The sequence below is a fragment of the Vidua macroura genome, chromosome 1 (assembly GCF_024509145.1).
Source record: "Vidua macroura isolate BioBank_ID:100142 chromosome 1, ASM2450914v1, whole genome shotgun sequence".
In the NCBI taxonomy this organism is placed as follows: domain Eukaryota; kingdom Metazoa; phylum Chordata; class Aves; order Passeriformes; family Viduidae; genus Vidua; species Vidua macroura.
This window is the reverse complement of record NC_071571.1, coordinates 11,089,682-11,113,028: the sequence shown is the minus strand read 5'-3', so window position 1 is coordinate 11,113,028 and position 23,347 is coordinate 11,089,682. Positions and strand designations below refer to the sequence as shown.

Sequence of the window (23,347 nt, the reverse complement as noted above, 5' to 3'; positions counted from 1 at the left end):
AGTTGCTACCACTGTCATTGATGGCCTCAGCCTTGACCAGCCTTGTCCACCCTGGAGCTGGCTGGCATTGGCCCTGTTGGAGACTGGAGGAGCTTCTGGCAACTTCTCCAAGAAGACACTTTGCTAGCCCCCTCCTACTGACCCCTGGATACACAACCCAATACCCACTTTTTTAACCTATTTTTTGCTTTATACTAAATAGAGCATCAACAAATCAATCAGAACCTGACCTGCAGCCACAGGGGAATTAATAATAGAGATAGAGCTCTCATCATTCCAATCAGGCAACACCTGGAGTGATGTGTGCAGTTCTGGTCCCCAGACATCAAGGAAGGCATGGACAGACTCTCAAGGACTTGAAACTGAGGGTCACAATGATTAGCAGAGGCCTGAAGAATCTGTTCTACAAGGCAAGACTGAAGGAGACAGATTTTTCCTCCCTGCAGGAAAGAAGGCTTATGGGCCCCTTGTCAAAGTGTTCCAGTACTTGAAGGGTAGCTACAAAGAGGATGGAGGCTCTCTCTCCACAAGTACCCACATGGAGAAGACAAGCTACACCAAGACGGGTTTCAACTCAAAATGAAAAGAATTTTTTTTCTTCTGTGAGAACAATCATCCTCTGGAACCTCTCCGAGGATATGGCAGAGTCCCCATAACCAGAGGCTTTCAGTGAGCAATTGGAGAGGGTGCCAGATAATCTCACATAGTCTCTCTTTTCTACAAATAACCAGATGTTCTTTCAAGGTCCCTTCCTACCTGGCTGATTGTATGAGATGGCAATGATATGGCTTTCATATGGCAATTATTCCATTATTTTACCATGCACAGTGAAAAAGTACTTATTTTTGTTTGCTTTAAGATTGCTACCTGCTCATTTCACTTGAACCTCCTTTAGATCTTTCCTGAAGCAATGAATAAATGTTTCCTGTTCACATAACTTATGAATAATGCATTACTTTATTGATCTCTGTCTTAATCATCTTTTTCCAATACAGAGAGCTCTAATCAACATAAGCCATTCCTTACCTTTGATCTCATCAGGTGCCTTTCCATCTACTTTTTCATCTACTCCATAGAGTTTCCTATATGTTTTTAGTGATAAGGGACACCAGCACTGTACTCAGATACTCAGATACAGAGTGGGCAAATCATTGAGCTGCATGTGACATAATAATGTTTTATGGTTGGTGTAGTGGTCATATTTGTTTGATGCCTCTTAACAATTCCTAACATTTGTTTTGCTCTTTTGACTGGCTGCTCAGTACGGAGCTGTTATTTTCATAAAACTGTCAACTACTTCCCTGATATTTTTTTCCCACGTTGCAATCTGCAATATAGAAACTGAGTTTATTTATAATGCTGTTTTTTTTTTCTCCACAAGTACTACTTTGCATTAATGAACACAGGATTTCATCTGCCATTTTGTTACATTTTATGCATTTACTCAGTAACATAAGCAGTCAAATTCCTTTCAACCAATCTGTTCTCATAAAACACACATTTTGATAACATATAAAAACCTGTTTCTGCCCCCTACACCCACTACATCCTCTGCTTAGGGGATAAGAGCAAGTTGAGAAGACTGTAGGAAAAAGATCTTGAGACAAATATGTATATCTAGGTTTTTCCAAAGTTTCTCTTCATAGAAAATCTATTTGCAGCTTCCAAACTGGCATAAAGATAACCTGTCAGTCCCCCTTGTGACTGTAAAGATGACACTACTGAAAAGTACAGATTCCTTCCATTAGGACCATCCTATATAATATCTGAAAGGTATTTTTGGATAGAATTTTATATATAATCCAAGTATGAGAAACCACATATATATAATTTTAAGACTTTGGATCACCCAGTTTTAAAACATGCATTATGTCATTGCCTGCCAGGCCTCCAAAATCCTAGATTTAACAGGCAAATTGCATATCTGTGGTGAGGTTACTCTAATTGTTTATCACCATTAGGAATATCCCAGAGAAAGTGATAAATTTTGCATTTTGAGAAAAATTCCTCATTGAGAAAATTTTCATCTGTGTTGAAATACATAATTCACACTAAGAATTATGTTTTCTGGATTAATACACCATGGAAATGGATTAACCTAACCCATTCAAGATATTCTTAGAGTTTCCTAAGATGGTAGAATTCCTCTCACATAATTTTAGATAATTCCATTAAAGATGGAATTTAAAAATCACCATCAAATGTTATTGTCATGAAAGAGATTCACTTTTAAGACATTAATCATCTGGCCTACTTTAGCAGAGGGTGAATCACCCTTACCTTCCTTTAACTATACTGACCAGATCTTCAGAGACCATAAGGGCATTTAGGTGATCAGCTGGGTTGGAGCACATCCCAGAGTAAAATGAAGCCAATACTCTGCATCAGGTATTCTAGGCTGTAAAGTATACTGAAGTGCATTCAAACATACCATCTTTTCCAATCAAAATAAACAAGAGACTTAAAAAAGAAAGAAGGTAATGGCCACTGAAGGAAGAGGAAAAGTTGTCAAAGAATTAAGCACTCTAAGAATGCCAGTCCATTTTGCATTCAGGCAGAAATCTGAAATGCTGGCAGTCCTGGGCTGGAGTTTAAGATGTATTCATTTCTTGATAGTTCTAATGTGCTTGTCTTCCCTCTCAGAAGGAAAAACATTACTGAAAAAAATGCCAAATGTTGTCTCACTGGAGAATTAGTAAAATTAGTTTATACAAAGATCAAATAATATTGAGGGAGTAACAAAGACAAAACCACTATTGGAATAAAATTTCATGTGGTAGGCTGGGTAAATTACAGGAGTAATTTACCCCTTTATTTCTGTTGCATAGATTCTGCAACTTTGATTTTGTGTTACAGTTTTGCCTCTGGATTTTATGTTTGACTGGTTTTGGTTTTAGCCTGGCTTCTGGAAATATAAGGACTATTTGTGATGACAGTTTGTCTGTTCTTTCTTCCCATATTTTTTACATAAATATAATTGAATGTAATGAAAATGTCAGTGATGTTCCTAAAATCTCTCTGAAATCAGAGCAAGAAAAGAGACCTTCAATGCTTGAAAGCTTGCAGTAAGATTGCAATTCTTATTAAATATGAGAAAATTGATACAGAAAAACAAGTACAAAAAAGTGTCATAAGACTTCTTCTTGTGTAGCCACTAATATGTATTTAATTATTTCATTACTTTGTTTAATATATTGCTTTTCTCTTTGGTGTAACTGATATGAAATGTCTATGGATTTTCTGTATCCAAAGTAAAATTTTTTTTTTAAAAAAGATAATGTTTGATGTCATGAGCATTTTTAATCTTGTAAAAAAACTCCTTGTTTCTGTTTGAAACATTTTACCAGCAGTCTGAGATAATAGAATGCTGAGAATGATGAGTTAACAACACATTTCCCAATTTCTTGGGAAACTAATTATGCACACATGTACACACAACATACATATCCTCTGCCCATTCTATAAGACCAATAAATATATTACTGTAAATGTTCAAAAGCTGAAAGTAATACACTACAAATCACAACTGGAGAAAAATTAGAGCAATGAGACTTCCACAAGTTCCTCCATAGTAAATTTGCTACATGGCTTGTTTTAGGGCTTTTCATTGCATATATTGTTTAATTGCTTCCAAAAATCAAAGTGACAGATTAAATTTGTCTGGATTCGCAAAAATCTCTTCTAACTCTTCAGATGGGCTTCAGTGTCTCTTGTCAGATTAAAAGTTCTTAAAGCTTGAAAATCATGAAATAAAACTGATTGACTCTCTCACTGTGAAGACTTACCACCAGTCTTGGTCTGATAAAAATTCCGACAGGCAAGGACACTGAAATATCACCTCTTGTTAATTTTTAGTCATTGTAAAAAGGTTTAACTTTTTAATTTTCTCTTTTTGTAAGTATAACATGGCAAAGCTGATCCAAAAATATGGAAGAGGCCTCTTGAATTCTGATATATTTTTTGAGTATGGTGAAGATCTACTGAAACTAGCTCAACAAGAAGTATTTTCCCAAAATGAAGAATATCTGCTCACATCCTCAATGCTTTGGGAAACCTGCAGGACTACATCAGTGTTCAGTGTCATCAGTGCAACTCAAAGTATCTGAACCTGTCCAAATTGCATCTCCATTCTCTAAAGAATAGAAATTTGGATGGACTAAGATGTAGAAGCAGAATTGTAAAATTTTATGAGAATAACTTAATGCTAGCTTTCCACTGCAAGTGTTTTGTAGCGTATCTGCAGGCTTAGCAAGCTCTTAAGATCCCATCACATAGTCACTGTAAAATTGCATTTCACTGAAATCTTCAGTGAAAGGATTATAGAAATGGAAATTTCATGTGTTTGTGTTTCCTCTTCTGTCCAGCTGAGGACAGCAACCAGATCTATAATCTGTAGTTCAGTAGAAGTTGATGAAGTTGCTCTGTGAACTTCATGGAAGATGGAGAAACTTTTACCAGCCAAAGATCTGACCTTATGTCAGATGACATGGTGAAAGTAACAGGGAAATTGGAGGCAGTTGAGTCTGACACAAGCCCTGTTACCACAGAAGGTTTGTGTGTCATGTGGGCTCTCCATGAAGCCAACCCCATCAGGTGTTTTAGTATTTGACTTTGTGCCAGCCCAGGCTTACATCATGCTTGCTTAGCCTTAAGCTTGCTATTTTCTCTATTGTTTTTCAAGATTCCCACTGAAGTACCTGCAGGATTGATCTCTTTTTCTATTTGAAATGCAAAAATCAAGGTAAGAACAAAATCAAACAGGTCATGGCAGCTGATAGAAAGGCAAAATCACAGTCTGTATAAAAATGACTGGCAGGATATTTCTGGTGTTGTCACATTACCAAAAGTCTCATAAAGCTTTCAGACTTTCACAGTGAGCAACACCATCTGATGCCAGATAGATTCCTGGGATTGCTCTTCCTTTTTCTGGTGTAATTCAGAGGCAAGTTAGGCATTGCTCAAAAGATGTCAATTTGCTCTATAATTAATTGCCTTTCTCCAGCCAGCTTCAATTCACAGCAGACAAGGGCCTCATTCTTAACGATGTTGCACATTTTATCCTCTCCAATTGTTTAGTAAATCCTTTATTCTGTCATAAGTTTTTCATTTCCCCCCTGACATTTCACCCACTATACTATGGGCATCATCTGAGGATTTAAATCCAAAAGCTATGCTGTGGTTCCAAAGCTTCAAATTGACATAGAAAGATGTAGTTCAGCTGTTCTTCTATAAATATGCAGCAATTATAAAGAAATAAGGGTCAAAATAAACTCCCAGAGAGCTCTGCATTAACCCACACTCACTATATTTAACTAGAGACATGAAAGCTACTTAGTTTCAAGGAAGCATTTAAGTATTACAAATTCATGAATTTACAAATTCATGAATTATTGATGAAACATAAACCTCTCTGGAATCTGAGTAATTTTTATTTGAACATATTCCCCATATTTATGTACAGGCATCTTAACAGCATTTTTCAATTTCAGTTTTGGGTTTTGAATATACATCAGGAGGCTCTCATTTTTTAAGCATCTGGTGCATTTGCATTACAAGTACATTTTGCGCCAAGGGTTGTGAGCTTGTTGTCACCACAACCTAAAATTCAACTCACAACAACATCCAGTTTCCCTCTGTCCTTCCCGCTCTGCTAAAGAAGGTGGCATTTGGGATACAGAGGATTCCCAGAGGTGTGCTGGCATGGGATTCAGGCAGGTGACACCGGCATCATTTGGGAAGGATTATGTGGCTTATTGTCAGTTTGCCTTTCCTCTGTTTTATTCCAGAAAACACTTCTGTTACAATTTCTGTCTACAGGATTGACTGAAGCAAATCAGGCAGCTCAGAAATAGCTGGTGTGACTGACAAAGTAGCAGGCCTTACTAGCAAATATCAGCAAACACTTAGAAATTTGCAAATGAAAAATTATTCACTTTTCAGCGCCTACTTAATATATATAGTGATTCAACACTCTCAGAAAAGAAAGATACATCCTGTGACTGCAGTTCTTTGGTCAGTAGCATTTGGAAACATATATGACCCTGAGATTAGCTCGATTGGTTAGAGGATTGTGCTAATAACACCAAGATTGTAGATTCAATGCCTGTATGGGCCATTTAAGAGTTGGACTCAATGATCCTTCTGGGTCCCTTCCAACTCAGAATATTCTGTGAATCTGTGAAAACCTGCCCCTTGTTAAATTATGAAAAGATTTCTGGTTTTGGCCTCCTGCATGAAAATCTCAGGGTCAGATTTGGAATGCCATATCTAGAGAGATTTGGGGTCAAGATTTCCTCTTCTGAAACAACTTCATGCAGCTGCAATTTCATACAGAGGCAAGGTGAAGTAACTCCTGCATCAGAGACACTGCATTTCCTAGCTCAGTGACACGACCACAAAACCTGGACAAAAACAGGTGGCCCATGAGGAAGTTCTAGATTCTAGAAACCAGTCATATTCAAGGTCAACACACACTGATTGGTGCTGGTACCCAATCACCCTTCCTTTTGGAGCTTTAGCCATTAAAATGCAAGACCCACACAGTCCATAACAATTTGAACATATCAGTCATGTAGCCCAGATTTGTATGTTTGTTCTGTCAGGCCAAAGACAGACAGACTCTCATTGGTGATAATTATCATAAGTGAGTCTGCAAATCGTTGTCAATACAGGGGCATCACATGGAGAGGTATGAGTTGTATTTTCCATCACAGCCTGCAGTACACCCCCCAGGTTAATCATTGACTGAGTCCTGAAGAGTCTGCATCTCTTCTCTTCAGCTTGATATCATTCAGTGGAGATTGTTTTCCATTATTTCTTTTTCATAGAATGATTTCTCCACTGATTTTCTTTCTGTTCAACTTCACTGCATTCTTTTATTCAGGACTGATGTTTCCATCTAGTATTTTTACTGCTGAGCTTCTGAACTATGTTTCTTTCCCAAGAGAGAAAGAAGCTGGGACAGGAAGACCAGGACTACCAGTCCAGGCAATACTGGTTTGTACCTTTCACACTTTATTATTTTATGAACCACATGGCACCTCAGACTCTGCTAACCAGATGGAACATGACTGCGTAAAGCTGCAAGGACACACAAGGCTACAAATGAGTTGTGCATACCAAGGGAAGAAACTGCCTCTTCAATGCCAGGGCCAGTAGCACTGGGACATTTTTAATAAAAGGCGCAGTGCTAGGCTGTAAAATCCAGTCTTAACATTGTTTCCAGCACAAAGGTCTGCTTACAAGTCTTGCCTGTTGTTTCTGGTCCCTTTTCGCTCTCCATAACAAAACTCTTCTGAAGTGGAGGATATGGAGAATGTCCTTTGTGTCCAGAGAAACGTTGTAATGATACAACCTTACTGACTGTAGCAAAGGACTTCTTGTATTGTAACATAAAGACTCAAGGGAAAAAGATGGGTTTTGTGTCTGGTTTCACATTATAATTCTAACTTGAGGCTTAGTAGGCGTCTTAGTGAATACTTGCTGTAAAACATGAACAACCTCTGCATTAATTCTGAGACAACTCTCTCCCTTGTGTCTTTTCATCCTCACTGGTAAAATTTCCCAATTTTCTCTTGCATTATATGTTTCAGCTAGCATGTGATGTATTTCTGTTCCACTGGGGCAGCCTGAGCATTTGACAGCTTCCTAAACTGTGAAGGAAGACCAAGGTTTTTCACCATTCCTTTTGTAGTCTCTCAGTCCACCCTGGCAAGACACTGAGAGCAAAAGTGATGCTGTCCTTTTCATGAGTCTTTTGATACATACAACAAAATTTGAGGAGACATACCCAAAATAAAAAGGTAGTGCTTTTGGAACATAGCAGCAAAGTTTTCTTGACAGGACAGAATGAAAACAGATGTGAGAAGGAGTGTTGTAAGGAGGCGAGCAGAACATTGATTTGGTGTCTCATTTCTGTGTCCCAAGAACTAGAACAGCAGTTTACCATTTCCATCCCATGACTACCTGACCACCTGCAGACCTCAGCAATCTCAGGACTGGCTCAGACTGTTTGCAGAGCTGTAATTCTGTAATTCTGATCAGCCATTCTGTAAAGCTGACTGCGAGCTGCAGAGCATACGTAGGGCAATGATGGCAGGCACAGGTGCTGACAGAATGTATTACCTGAAAGGTGAGTCCTTCAACTGTCCCTGTTTCATTCCATCTTTCTCAATTATTTACTCTGCTTTTAACATTATAAGAACTAAACCTTACAGGAAAGTGACCTGTTTTCAAGTATTAATTAAGAAGAAGAAGAAGAATGAATGGAAGAAGAAAACCAGGTGCATAACAAGGGTTACTTCTTGAAAACATGACGGCTGCTGGTCCATTAATTCTTTGGTCTAATGCTGTGTAATTTATCCTTTTGTCTCTCCTCCCTTTGCAAGATGATTCCCATGCTGTGTTTACAGAGGAAAACAAGACTGCACTGCATCACTCAGTCCAAATGGAAAAATTTCCAAGCATTCAACTTTAAAATCCTTCTTATTAAATGAAATTTGCACTAAGTACTATTTATTCCATAATGTTTGCTAAATTTCTGTTTTTATCATATGAAGAGGAATTCTGTAGTTCTGTTTATGATATCAAATGCTCTGATTTTTCATAATTACGAGCTTTGTTTGTCAAATTGTTGATGTTTGCACATCACATTAATGGAGAGAGCAGTGCTGTGTACACATGGAAAATGTTCACAGGGAATGCAACTGCAGACTGTTGGTGTTTGTACAAGCTGTAGCTCTCAGCAAAACCTGGTGTTGTGTGTTGGGACATCATTGTATAACACACACTCATCCCAAAATTTCTTCTCTACTTGCATTGAGGAAGTCTTTCATTTAAACAACGACCTCATAACTATAAATCCATTTCCTGCTTGACTTAACACTGTGGCCTTGTTAATCTGGTGTCTAGGATTATCCAATTTGCATGTGAAGCAGGAGTATTTTCATTCTGGCGCCTGGATGAAAAGTTTTGCCCATGAAGTGAAAATGACCTTTCCACTAAAAAAAAACCAAGATCTGTTTAGTCTGTTGCCACTCTGTGATCAGGAGAAAGGCTTACATACTTTGCATGATTCTTAGTTCTTTACAAGGAAACGACTGGTTGATGCCTTTCTGCTCTATGCTGTTAGAAAGAGAAGTTGCTTAGCCTGATGTTTTTATTTTAGCTTCTGCACGTAGAACTCCTGAATTAACACTATTTCCTTACTGGTTTCTAATATAGAGAGAGTTGTATATGTGTATAAAGATGAGTTGGTTACAGTCAGTGAACAGCACAGGATGTTCCTATTGGTTTTCTTGAAATATGGCAAAAGTCTGCCTAAAACCTTTAAGTGTCTAATTAAAGAAAATTACTGTGCCTTCCTGCTACTATGGAAGAGATGTGGTGAAAAGTACAGTTGGTAGCAGTCTCCCACGCATGTATGACTGCCTTCAGAACTGTCCATAACAAAATTCTTACTTTCTGTGAAAGTTTTGAAGAATGTCTAATCTCTTCTAGATTCTGTTCTGGCAACCATCCTTTCACAAAATAAAACAGCTTTGATCATTTTGTCCAACATCTCTTTGTGATTCTTGTCAATGCTTATTTTGAAGACAGCATTCTAAAACAGAAGTCAAAGCTGATCAATCTAATCCATCCCATATTTTTCATGCTAACAAAAAACAATCCTTTTTTATTTTTGCATATTTCTTTCATGTAGTTTTGAAACATATTGGTGCGCAGATCTCTCATTATTCATGGAAGACACATCTGTGGTCCAATACCTCAAAAATTGGAGGGCTAGGCAATCACCAGCCATATGAAGTTCAATAAGGGAAAATGCCACATTCTGCACCTGGGATGGGGCAACCCTGGATGAACAGACAGATGGGGGAATGAGAGGCTGGAAAGCAGCACCATGGAAATGGACCTGGGGGTCCTGGTTGATGGCAAGCTGAACACGAATTAGCCGTGCCCTGGCAGTCAGGAGGGCCAACCCTGTCCTGGGGGCATCAGGGACAGCTGGGCAAGGGAAGGGATTGTCCCACTCTGCTCTGCACTGGGGCAGCCGACCTCAAGTGCTGGGGGCAGTTTTGGGTGCCACAATCTAAGACATTAAACTGTGAGAGAGTGTCCCAAAGAAAGCAACAAAGATGGTGAAGGGCCTTGAGAGGAAGGCACATGAGGAGCGGGAAGTGGTCCCAGCACCAGCCTGACTTCAGAAGTGTTTGGACAATGCTCTCAGGTACATGGGGTGACTCTTGGGGATGGTGCTGAGCAGGGCCAGGAGTTGAACTCAATGATCCTTGTGGGTTGCTTCCAACTCAGCTCACTCTATGATATTGTGATTTTTGAATAGCCAAAATTTACTAAATTTCTGTTTTTATAGCTATGACTCAGTGAACAAGTTTTGAAGTTCCTCATCCTTCACTGGAGAATTAAAATTCTGATCCTGTACTTTATCTGATGAAAACTTCACATGGTATGAATTTAATTTCCTTTGGTTAAAGTAATAATCATTAGGTTATAGATAGAATTAGTTAATCCTACTAAGATATTTATGTTGGAAACTTGTCGTTACTCCTTTGTTGTTGTGTTTAATTCCTTATACTATTAAATGTTTATGTTTCAGAGGGCTGATACATAACACTACTCTGTTTTAGATTTGATGACTGAAAGATGTTCATCAGGGAAACACTACTTGTCCCTGAGATGATACACAAAGTTTTTGCAGAAGAGAAAATCAAATCTGCTTTTACAGACTTTGGGTTAGCATTAGAAATAGTGCAGTGTTTTAATCTGGCATAAAAATTCACTTTTCACTTCTGCAATAGAGATTTTCTGTTAAAAATTACTGATTACCTGAAATCATGAGTATTAGTTTTTTACTGATTTTGACAGCAATGGCTGTTGTTGCCCAAACATTTGTCCATTGAATAATACTGGCTCAACAAAATTTTTGTTTCTAACCTGTTGTTCAGACCAGAGTATCAGTTCAAATAGTTGATCTTAATGTATAGTGCCTTTATATTAGAGATGTTTCCTGGGTTGCAGTTCCCACTCTCCAGTGAGAAATCATTGTGTCCCTGATTGATTATACAAATATATTTCTTATGCTAAACTACTATTGAAGTTTTGTTTCTTGGAGATAACATTCTGAATGGATGTGTGAATAGTGGTGCCACAGACATGGTATCACAGATATGTTGAGTTTGCAGTAAAGATTTTCTGCTACAATTACTCTAAAAGTTTTGTCATAGCCCTATTTTGTAGTAAAATGCCTTTTCACAGCTACATTTCAAAAGAAAAACCACTTCATTCTTCTTTTCTTGTTTTGCATTCCATCCTACGTGTTATCTGAGTTAGTAGGATAAATTTTATAATAAAAATTTGAATCAATTTTATAATTATGATTTAAATGTTAAATTGTTGTATTTTGCAAAATTATTGTATTGTGAAATGTGTATGGCTATATTAAAATGTCAGCATAGATGTCCTGGAAAGTACTCTGACTTTTTCTTCTTCAATGGACTCCGTATCTCCTTGTTTTCTGTTTCCATAATCTACTGTTAGAACAATACTTTAAAGAGATGGTTTTATCTCTGATAATCACTAAAGCATCACTCTTCAGGAAATTATTGTTTAATAAGCTTGTCAGAAGGACATGTGTGAGGAAGTTTAATTTGTCAATATACAATGTATTGATATTCAGTGGTACAGAAATCATAGATCAGAGTTTTACCTTCACAGACCAAAATTTAAGGTTGATGGTTCTGAAAAAATATGATGCAGTTCTGTTCTGCTCTACATGGGAAAGACAATTTTTGTAAGAAATCTGTCATTTATTTTTTTTTTATTATTATTCAACACTCTTCCCTTTTTTCATTAGTTGGTACCCAAGTGAGTACTTGACTGAAACCTGAGCTATTTGAGCCACTTCTGAAGTGGCTGGCACAGTTGTGCTACTTTATGCATCATGAGTGATCTGCAACACTAACGGAGAATGGGTTGTCACAGGGGAGGAATTTGCTCAGTGATTGCCAGTTCTCTGGGTGTATTACACTAAATGTTGGCTTTTGCATTCCTGCGTAAAGTGAACCCTAATTAATCCAGCCGTGAAAGTCCTGCTTCATCTTCTGAACCTAGCTCATTATGAAAAATGTAAACAGCTCTCTCAAAGCACTCTGTGTGCATATTAATTTCTGCTCTAATGATGCTTATTGTCCGATTGACTTAGCTTTGTCTTATTTTTTACTATAAATGCATTATTTCTAGTTTTTGTTCCATCTTCATCTTTAGCATTCAGACTGGCGTTTCCCAGTAACCTGCCCTAAAGTAAACTTTCAACATTAGTACTTCAACTCTGGTATGCTCCAAAATGACTGCTCTAATACTGGCCTGGAGTGATCCTCCCATGGGCATGCAGTACAGCAAGATTGTGGCAGCAGCTCCCAGGGGTGGGAATCAACAGCCTCAGGGAAGACTCAAAGAGAAATTTACTTCTTCATTGTTATATATCCTTAGATTAAATAATTTATCTTATAGAAATCATGCCTAGGAGGCAACTTTAATGGAATCAATACCAAATTGTCCTTGGTGCCTCCAAACTCCTTGAGGATGTAGAAGCCATGTCACCAGGAGAATTGAAGCCCCTTAGAAAAGGTGGGGGCTTTTCCCCCTTTTGCCTGTAAAGGGCTGAGAACACAAGGTATTTATCAGTGCAAATCAGGATACCCAATCCTTTGATACACATTTGGTGGATCTCCTTTCTACCCCATGAAGTACATCCATTCTACTGCACAGTCATGTAAAAAACAATTCATGAATGGAAGGCATGGAACAGGCACATCATCTCTTTCCACAGGAACACGTCCAATGTTTTGACTCATTAATTCTGTGATTATTCAGGAAAAAAAATTAAGAGAAAGATCAAGGATGCTGGAGAAAAGAAAATGAAGGTGGGAGAAGGGAGGAGGAAGGTCCCCAGTTCTAACATGACCACTTGCTATGGCTTTCATTTTGAGTCCATTCACTTGCCTTTTCCGCTGTCAAGGATGGAAGCCACTTTCATTCATCTTCCTTCTCTCTTATCTATCTCTTCTAGAGCTTGTTTGTCCCAAAAATATAAAGGATCTTGATTCAGAGTGTTGCCAACTATATGCTGCATTATGGATCATTTTGATCTTCATTTAGCCGTACCTCATTAGAGAAGCATGTTTTTGTTTAAGTAGTGATGAGGTTATTCATAAGTAATTTAGTGCCACTTAGAGAAAAATCAATTGTAGGAACATTAAATTTTCATTAAACATTTTAAATACAACCTGACAGTCAGCTGGTTTCCAATCTTATGTGTTTCACTGCAATATTACTGTAAGTAACAGACAGAATGTAGGATTAGGTGGTAAAGAATACTTTGCATGTTTCAAGATAAAGGATAAAAGTGAGGTATTTCTCCACTAGCATTCACTCTGTAGGGATCCTCACTTACAGGACCATCTGCACTTCTGGAGATGCTGTGAGCTTGAAGTGAGTTGTGTGTGCAAGATGAGCAGATTGGAGCTGTCTGGGCAGAGAAAAATCAGACACACTGGGTTTTGTGGGAATATGACACATTTTGTAGTTCCCGTAGGCCAAGGAACATCACACACTGCAACTTCTTGCACTTCATTTTCTCTAATCCTCACCTTTTTCTGATGATTTTTACATGACTTCCATGTCTTCTTGTCCCATAACATTGATCTCGTCCCCCTCAACACTGAAATTTCTATCTGTTCTATCCCAAACCTCTTTCTCATTTCATACCAGTGTTTTACCTCCCCTCTCCCATTTGCTACTGCTCTAACTCTCTGCTAACATAGCCAGTCATAATCCACAGTCCATACTTCCCCCGTAGCTGTTACACAGCTCACAGTCCTGTGAGAGAGCCATCCTTAGCCCACATTTACCTGCACCCTGATCCTACTCCTGCAATCTGACTGTGCCCTGTTTTGCTCTCTTCCCAGCCTCTTCCTTCCTCCCATGCAAGTGCCCATTCTTCCCCCTTCTTTTTTCCACTCCTTGCATTTCTGCCTGAATTACAGACTTCTCCTCCCCACTTCCCTCCCCAGTCCTTTTCTTTGCTGTTCTTGGTCTCCAACTTAACCAAGCCTTTTATTTTTTGCCAAAGAGCAAGCTGCAGGTAATCCCTCCTGCTAGGAAGTTATGATGAAGCTGCTACTGGTTGTACATCCCTTGGCTGTAGCAGGGGGTAGTAAAACTTCTCCCCTGACTACAGCATAGAGAGCTGTGCCAAAGTCACACCAAGAGAGTCATTCAAACAGAGCTTTATGGATGGAGCACCACCATCATTCAGCTTGTGCTGACTGATATTTATGACATTCTGAGAATGTCACAGCTGGCCTTTCTGAGTTTAGCATGTAACAACAGCATGGCATGATCCTATTAATTTGAGTGCAAGGTTTACCTCAGCTCCTTCTGGTGATGTTTCATTTCTGTTTATCTATCACAACTAACTGACTGCTGCTCAAAATGGGATGTACATATGTGACACATCTTTATCTGGTTCCTCTGATAAGTCAGTATATAGCAGTCAGTTGGGCACTGGTATGAGAAGAACCTGAATTTTACTTTACAGTTGCTGCCTGTCTCTTTTGTTCTGATAGATCTGTCTAAGCATAGAAAATTATACAGTAGAAGTACAGAAAATCTGATTAGATATATGACTGCTTTTTCTGGTGTCACAGATAACTACAGCAATGCAGCTATACCTTATGATAGCATTTTTACCTGTTCCAGCCTTTGGAAGGCATCAGCTACTGCTCTTCAGAACAATTCTATACTGAAGTTTGCTCTTGAATTCTATTGGAGAGAAAGCAAATGCATACATTTTGCTGTTAGTACCTTGAGAGACCCATCTGCCTGGATAGTGTCTGGAAAAAATATTTGATCTTGATCTTGAGAAATTCCTAATGTTATACAAAAGACCTCCACTAGCATATACAGAGATGGGCTGTGGTAAACACATCTCTTTGCTTCAGAATTGTGTATATTTAACACCACTGTCACTTTAAAATAAAGATGGCAAAATGACAAAACAAGTTGGATTCACAGACAAATCACCTTCAATTAACTTTGGAATATAAAAAGCTGTGGTTCAAATACAATAATAGTGCAATAAAAGATGTTGATCATTGCATTTTCCAAGCTTTCACCTATAAAAATATGAAAGTAATTTTCAAAAGAATGGTCTCTTGCACTGACACGTAAAACTTTTATGGAACAAAAAAAAATTTATTTGTATGTGAATACTGGCATATTATCAAGATAAGTGGTCTGAAGAATTCAAACTAGATTATTGTCGTTATGATGGTGTTTACATCTACCTACCAGGCTGTTTCTCTTTGAGAAATTTTGAGTCCTGGTGAATGATATATATATTGTTCTATGCATTTCTAAGATGTTCCTAAGAATTAACTGTTTCCGCTGAGTAACAAACCTTTGAGTTTCAGAGGATCACTACAAGTTAACAAACAGCTGGAACCTGAGTGTTGAGTATTGTACTTAAAACCCTTTTCCCAACTACTTCCCAGGGATGAGGGAGGCAGGGGACTCATGTCCCTCCCCTACTGAGCACACTCTCAGCTGAACAAATCAGTAACACTATTAATGCACTATTGCTAAGGATGATTGCTTTTACACATTAAAAATAACTATTTTATGCGGTCACAAGTTTGAACAGATTTTTCAATTCAATAATATGCTACTTTGGCTCCTTCCAGCCTGTTTTAGTGCTCACCACCCTGGGGAGTTTCTAAATAATTATATGATTGGCAATTTAGGAAAGCAACAGAATTTCTGGCATTCTAGAGGCAAGGAAGATGTCACAGCTAGTGTAATCACTATTACTTCAAAAAATGTTGCCAACTTTTGATGGATGGCATTTCAGAGCATTGGATCATGTCACTTTAATTTGTTTTTAAGGATAAATAAAAGTGGGCTTGGTTCTTGTCCCCTTTTTGCTGTTGTTTAAAAAGTAAGCTTCTGGTCACATGCCCTAGCCTTCAGCTTATTTCTCTTTGCCTAGGTTAAGTGATGCATAGATAAAAGCTGATTTCTTGCTTGTATTCAGAAAAATGACTTAGTTCATGCAGTCCCCAGCAGAGAAGAACATCTCACAACAGAAAACAGTAGTGCTTTTCTGTGCCCTCCAATCAGCAGAGCCTTTGTGAGGGTATCCCTTTGTCTGCCACAATCTAGACACGTAGATAGTTTACAATAAACTGCAGCTGCTGGTTTCTGTGTGATGAGGGGAACAGAAAGGTGCATTGCATCCATCTTCTGTTAAGAGCATAGAACTGCTATTAGTCAACTCTTCTGAATATTTTCTTTTTCAATGTGCTCGACAAGTTTTTTCAAGATTCTTAATAAGGAAAATATTTTCTTGAATTTCTATGGGCAGTGAGTAAAAACTGAGTGAAGCTTATGAGATCTGTCTTACTGTGGATAATTTAGTATTCCACTTACAAGGATATATGTAAACTTTGCATGTATTGTAATGCCAGAGAGGCTGTTTTGATAATAAAAATGTTGGAGATTTCTTTTCCTAAGATTAGACAGGCATGAAGAGGGGCATTTTAGGCTGCTGTACCACGTGTTAGGACTGACAAAGCCAAACAGAATAGCTGAATACAGAACATGATTTTAGAATATACAGAATATGCTGGAGCAAATATCTTTCTGCATTGGTATGACACCAAGTAAAAGTATCGTAACATTTCTTCAGATTTATTTATAATTTGAGTATATCCCAACCCATTAAATCCTACGTGGTACCTAGATATTTTGAAGCAAGCCTTTTGGCAATAGCTCTTACTTAAGTACAGTTGAAATGGGATTTTATTTGCTGCTTGCTAAATTCTGAACCATTTTAAGCTTTAGAGTGAGAGATATGTTCAGGAGAATATCTGTGGTATATCTCTGTTACCTTTAGTTTATATTTACCACATAATGCTTAGGACAAACTCACAAATCCTTGCATGGCTGTGGGAGCTTGATGCTAATCCTTCATGTTAAAGACCACTCTCAAAGAAAGCAAATTATTACCACCAGGCTCATATTTGTATAGAGTGAGGGTGAGGATGTTTACCAGCTTGTGTGAAGCCTGTTGCAAGATTTTGCTCCAAACTAACAGTGCAGGCACAAGGAATCCCCATACGAACAATATCAGTAAGTAACTCAGGATACCAGAGGATTTGACTTTAGTCTATTACTTTGTATTTGGATTTATAATTCATCCTTACCATTCATTTCAGTCAGATTCATTGCAAAGACTTAGCTTTAATTTTTTTATATTAAATTGCTATGAATTCCTATAGAAAAATTAGACTAAGCTTTAGAGAGGTGATCTGCATTTAAGAGTTCAAAACTTCTTGCAATGGCCATTTAAAAATTTTATACCCTAAATTAAAAAATGCATTGTAGAAGTTAAATTTAAGACTTGCTCTGATATAGTAAACTGCAAGAATGTTTTGTTCTTATTATGTGTATTATGTATTCTTATGTGTAGTTATGAATATATCTGTCAAGTCAGATCTCACACTAGCAACACTTTGTATTTTATAGTACAGATTTATGAGATTTTTTTCATGTCATATTTTGTCATGCCCTAAAGGGTTTGGAATTTAAGTTCCAGTGCTCCAGGAGTGCTTTTATCACCTTCAGAGATTTCCAAATTGGAATAGTGCCCATTAGAAAGATAGAGGGTGGGATAAAGAGTGGTTCTGGGGTCTTCCAATTCCACTTACTTTCCTTCCATTATGTTGTTCTGCTTAGGTTTTGATTTCATTTTGCATTTGATATGTGAAAATGAGGTAGACTTCTTAGGATGAGAACTCAACAGGGTATTTCTGTGATTGTTTTTATTCTAACCATGGAAAATGGAGGGCTGGAATATGCACTCTGTAGACTTTCAAATCCCTCTCTTTCACTACCAAGAAAACTGCCTTTGCTGTTTATTCTGACCTGTCCTATTGAAGCAGAGATGCTGTGGAAAACTCAGGAACGACCCTTTAGAGGAAAGGACGTTTACATCCCAGCAGATAAGGTAGTTCTGATGGAGTTATGGGCTTGATTTTTTTATGTCCAGCACTATTTTCTCTTTGATAAAATCCTCTGTCCATTATATAGATGGTGTAACTCAGTCTTTGGAGTCCTGTATACCTCCTCTCTTTTGGTGAAGACCCTTATCTAGTAGGTCTATACTTCTGTCTTCCAGCTGGCTTTTCTACAGCAGTTATGATGAGGTCTGACTCTGCTAGTGTGTGACAGACTGAGCCTGAAAGTATGGATATCCCCTTCACACTTCCTATCTGCATCCTAATGAGGAACAGAGACATCCAGAGCCCATCACTGGAGTGTTAGCTTGTAGGTTCCAAACAGAAAATGTAGATGTTGAGGGAACTTCAAGATCAAGAAGCCAGATGCAGTAAATACCACCTGATCAGTCTATATCACACTGCTCCTGAATATTTGGGTGTTTTGGAGATGGTGTTTATTTTTCCCTCGATGCCAACTGATGTTTTGAAGCTCAGACCAAATAGAAACTGGATAGCCAGAAGAAAAAAGTTTTGAGGAGTGAAACACTGTCAAAACAATATTTTTCTCAATTGCATTAGATTATAAAGTGTAATTACTGGAAATGTCTCAGCTTACCTTATTTGCCCCTTGATTTCCTTTTATTCAGAAGCACTGCTCTGACATTACAGTCTGGCTTTAATGCACAAAAATCCTTCTAATATATTTCAGTCTTGTTTCAGATATTGCTACTGTGCTGGAACTGCTCTTGAGAGAGTTTATAATGGGGATCTGTTGCTTCAAGCTTCAAGAAGCTCCTTCTTTCATTGCCTTGATTTATCAGCAGCCTTTGATGCTGTTGATGATGGGGCCCTATTACATTGCCTTCAGCACCTCCTGGGTTTCCCAGGCTCCACGCTGCCCTGTTTCACATCTTATTTAATGGAGCCCTGTCTCTACAGTTATATACTGCAGTTCTCTTGTCATACTGATGCCTGAAACTGGGTTGTGCAATTGGATTTTGATGGTGCAATTTGCTATGACAGCACGGCAGTGTAGTAAAATTCTCACTTTTGTTTGTTAATTTTTTATATATAACACACACCAGGTGTGCAAGAGCGATAATCATTTGAGAAATTATGCAGCTGCTTGTTTATGGATCTGTATGATAATGTGATCTGTAACAGTACTTGACACTTCCACGTAACTGACTTAGGTTCTAAGACCATATGGTGTTAAACTTGCAGGTCTTGTGTTCAGAAAAAGCTATTTTAAAACAATTTTAAAAGGTTTATTATATTACTACATGGATTTTTTTTCCTTTTCATTACCATGCCTTGAAAGAAAGGTGTTCTTCCTGTTAACAAGCAGTGTCTGTTATATACAGAAATTCCTATTTGCATCATTCATTGATTTTAATGTGGAGCCAGTAACTTGGAAATGGAGCTGGGACATCAGAAAGGTAAATGTGGAAAAAGTCACAAGGTGAAAGTTTGCTCTTTATCTCTGCTTCTTACATTCATAGGCCAGAGACACCTTTCTTTCTATTCTGGATTTTCTGCCATTCATCCATTTCATGCTGTCTTGTGCAACATAGCAGATATAACTCCTCGCTGCTGCAGGGCTTTTTCCAAAACTACCAAAAAATACATGTAGAATCCTCCTCATGCTTGATATGGAAGTTTCTCCAGTGCGTGAAGAACAGCCTTCATTTGTAATGCCAGCTTCAGACCTTCTTTACATATTTTTTTCCCATATAAAGTCTAATCTCTAACTTAATGGGGTATTATGCCCAGGAAGCAAGATGCCTACTTGTAATGACATGATAAAATTTCCTGCTGAATGGTTTTCTGATGGATTCCTACAATTTTTCTTTGCTAGTTTAAAAGCCAGTGCTTGTGGCTGTGGAAGGCTGCTTTCAGTGGACCAATAGATATGCCTGCACTGCTAAATAAAAGTGCCAGATAATAAGCCTGAGCTCTGCATCCCAGACCACTTATTGCCTCAGTGTTAGCATTTCTGAGCTGGAGCTTGCCTGTCCACTCCTAAGCAGTTGAGAGGACTGCATGAACACAGGACACTGGGCTCTGAAGGGATGGACACAGGGGCAGGTGCTGCAGACCCAGCCACCCAGTGCCAGCCAGCCTCAGGGCCAGGACATGGCTATCATTCATGCTTTGTTCATTTTAGACACAGCTAATGAAGCTGCATCTTACTAGAAAAAAGCCTGAGGGGACAGATGGTAGCTGCTACCAGAGACAGCCAAAGGCAGTTTAGGGTTAATAACTGGAAACTTGCTGAGTCAGACCCATTAATAGGTCTCTGCTAGAAAAAAAGAAATTGAGCAGATTAGGGTGTATTTCTGCAGCACTAGCAATTGCATTTGGTTTTCTCTGAGCTGGAGAAGGTGTAAACAAATGACACCTACCAGCCTTCTCTGTAATGACCTTTGCATCCCTGTGGGCAGAGCTTCCACCCTGGTTCCTCACCTTCAGCTGGGCTAACTAAGCAACTGCTTAGCTTATTGCAAATTAGCCCAGATTTCTGGTTCTTTGGGAACCTTCTTATATCAACCTGACCTTCAGCACGCTAGGACATTATCAACATCAGGTTATTTTCTATATTAAAGATGCGCTTACAGGATAAAATTCTGTGAGATTTGTTAAGGTACGTAGCTCCAATGTTTTGGTTCAGCTTCATTTCTGCTGCATTATACTTTGCACTTTCCATTAGGTGAAGTGTAATTTAAAAATGTGGGAAGAAGCCCCTTTTTGAAAGCACTTGCTATCATCTTTGTATGGCCTTCACTTCCAAATGTGGCAAAGTAAAGCAATGTGGAACCCATTCATTAAATGACACATTAAGCAGCCAATGCCTTTTTTCTATATTTCCAGCAATAAAATATATTCAAAGCACTTCATATTTCATTAAAATTATCAGTGAAATGATTTTCATCTAATGTTATTTCTGCTTTTAATAAAAAGGCCCTGCAAAATGAATAACTGAACATTTTTCCTTCCTTTCTTTCTCTTTTTACAATTATGATATTGAAAATATCCCACAAGTGAGGGAATGACCCATAAATTGAGTTATGAAGGTCATATTCTATGAAGAGCAGATATTTTCCATATATCTTTAAAGGCATAATCATTGTGTGTAAGCTGGTTTAGTTCACAGTGAGTCTTTAACTGTGCTCTGAACATGATATGACTGTTTACAGTAGACCATGCTGACTTTGAAGTGTGTTTCAAATACCTGTATGTACTCCATTGTTGCTCTTTTTGCATGCACTGTGGCCATTTAACATTGTAACAATAGGTTTTGCTAAAATTGTCAAGTTTAAAGCAGTCTTGAAAGCTTTTTCTGAAAGTCAGAGCTGTGACAATTAGATTATTTCACTGTGATGCTGTTCATTGTTTACTGATTAGAGACTCTGAAATCAGAGAAATTATTAAATCTGAAATGGTCATATAGGAAAAAAAAGACTTTGCAGACAGAATAATTATATTTCTTTTGATCTTAGGTTTATTGTGAATATAGATAAATGTAAGCTTTGCTGCAGGTATCTCAGATGGGTGTCAGATGCCCTGGAAAGCTTGAAAGTGGGAGTATAGCTCACCCAGGAATTACAAAGAATATCAAATCTATGGGGTTAGTGGAAATAATCTGTATTTCTAGAAACAAAGATAATTCATAGAAATGTGTTTAAAATAATCATATAACAAATAAAAACAATTAAGCAGTTAACATTTAAGCAGTTAAGTGATGTTTTAATGTTACAAAATAAGTACTTTGGAAGATTTCAATAAGGCATCTAGTTCTCATTCTCTCTAATTTTGAATGTTAATGTAATAAGAACAGGTCATATCATAGAAAGGAAGTTATGAGAAACTGTTTGCCCTGAAGCAGATCAACAAGGATTAATATAAAGCACTCAGGTTAATCACACAATAATGTGCTATTTTTTAACAGCTTTAATATGATCTGTAATTATAAGTATCCCATCTGCAGAATTAGGAAAGAATACTCAAATAAAGACAGAAAAGAAATTAAAGTTGGGTCAAGGAATTAAAAAAGAAGAAGCAAAGAACAGGCAATTATTTCTTTGCACTACAATTTGGCAAGTCACAGCTATATTCCATTCCAGACTCCTGTGAGGAAAAGCAGACAGTGAAGTACAAAGCTGAAGTACTACAGAGGAATTCATGCACTGGAGAAAATCGTACAATGAGACAAATTATTTGTTGGCTTCTTCTTTTAATGACCAGAAACTAAATCTTCTGTGTTGAATGGTCTACCTGAGCTAAAAGATGATCTTCTCCATGTGTTAGGATTTAGAGCAGCAGCACTCCAGGGTCAGTGAGGCTGACGAGCCCCAAACTTAAGCTGCCTGGTTTGTTCTGTTTGAATGCTGTTTATCAGATTTTTTGCAGGCCACCTTAATTCCTTTCTCTTAGATCAGCCTGCTTAGCTTCTGCACCTCACATGCTGCAGGTGTCCCCTTAGAGATACCAGGGCTCCAGCCTCATCAATGCCCTGCCGAGACCTTTATCAGCTGCAGGCAGAGAGATTTCTGATTGGATTAAAGATTGATTGTACACTAATCACAACATCTAGACAGGCAAACAGGCAGCTTGTGGTCAATGGAATCTTGTAATCAGTGCTGGGATAATAACATGCATGCAGCTGGGATTGTTGAACAGCAGGTTTCAACACACAACTTCCATACTCAGGAAAAAGGACCATTTACACCTTAGACATCTTAGAGAAGAAATGGATAGTCAATTTGCCTGTGGGAACATTAGTTAAAAGTATTTCCCAAACCATTAAACCTGCTATTCTAATACTGTGAGTACCTTCATTTCCAAAAGCTATCTGTAAAGATCTTCACAAAAGGTCCACAAAAATAGCAACAGCCCACTGGCAGCACATTTGTAACAGCCTCAGAGGTGTTCAAAATTTGCCAGTCTCCAACTCTATCAGCCAAACACTACAATGAAGTTTTACTTACCTTGGATCAACTTGATCTTCACTTTTGAGAACAGCAAATCTCCTTGAGGTGAATTTGCCCCTGATGCCTCAGCTCATTGTGGAATGCAGCCCTTGTGTAAGTGGACAGGTGAGATAAACAGAACCGCAGAGCAAATCGTCTCTGGGGTTGATTTAAGCAGACATATGTTCATATGCCTCTGAAAAAGAAATCAGCACACACACAAACACATCCCTCCAGAAAATAGATGGTTCTGCAGCTGAGAAAGTGTGCTGGCAGCTCGCTGTTTGAGCGTGGGGAGTAGTG

General features: G+C 38.2%; 1 long non-coding RNA gene across 1 annotated transcript in view; it reads left to right on the top strand.

Annotated features, from left to right (window-relative positions):
- The first annotated feature begins 10,376 nt into the window (after positions 1-10,376).
- LOC128819826 (uncharacterized) overlaps positions 10,377-23,347 on the top strand; it is a 33,070-nt gene continuing 20,099 nt past the window's right edge. Inside the window, exon 1 of the long non-coding RNA XR_008440755.1 lies at positions 10,377-10,462. This is a non-coding gene — a long non-coding RNA (uncharacterized LOC128819826). The remainder of the gene's footprint in view (positions 10,463-23,347) is intronic.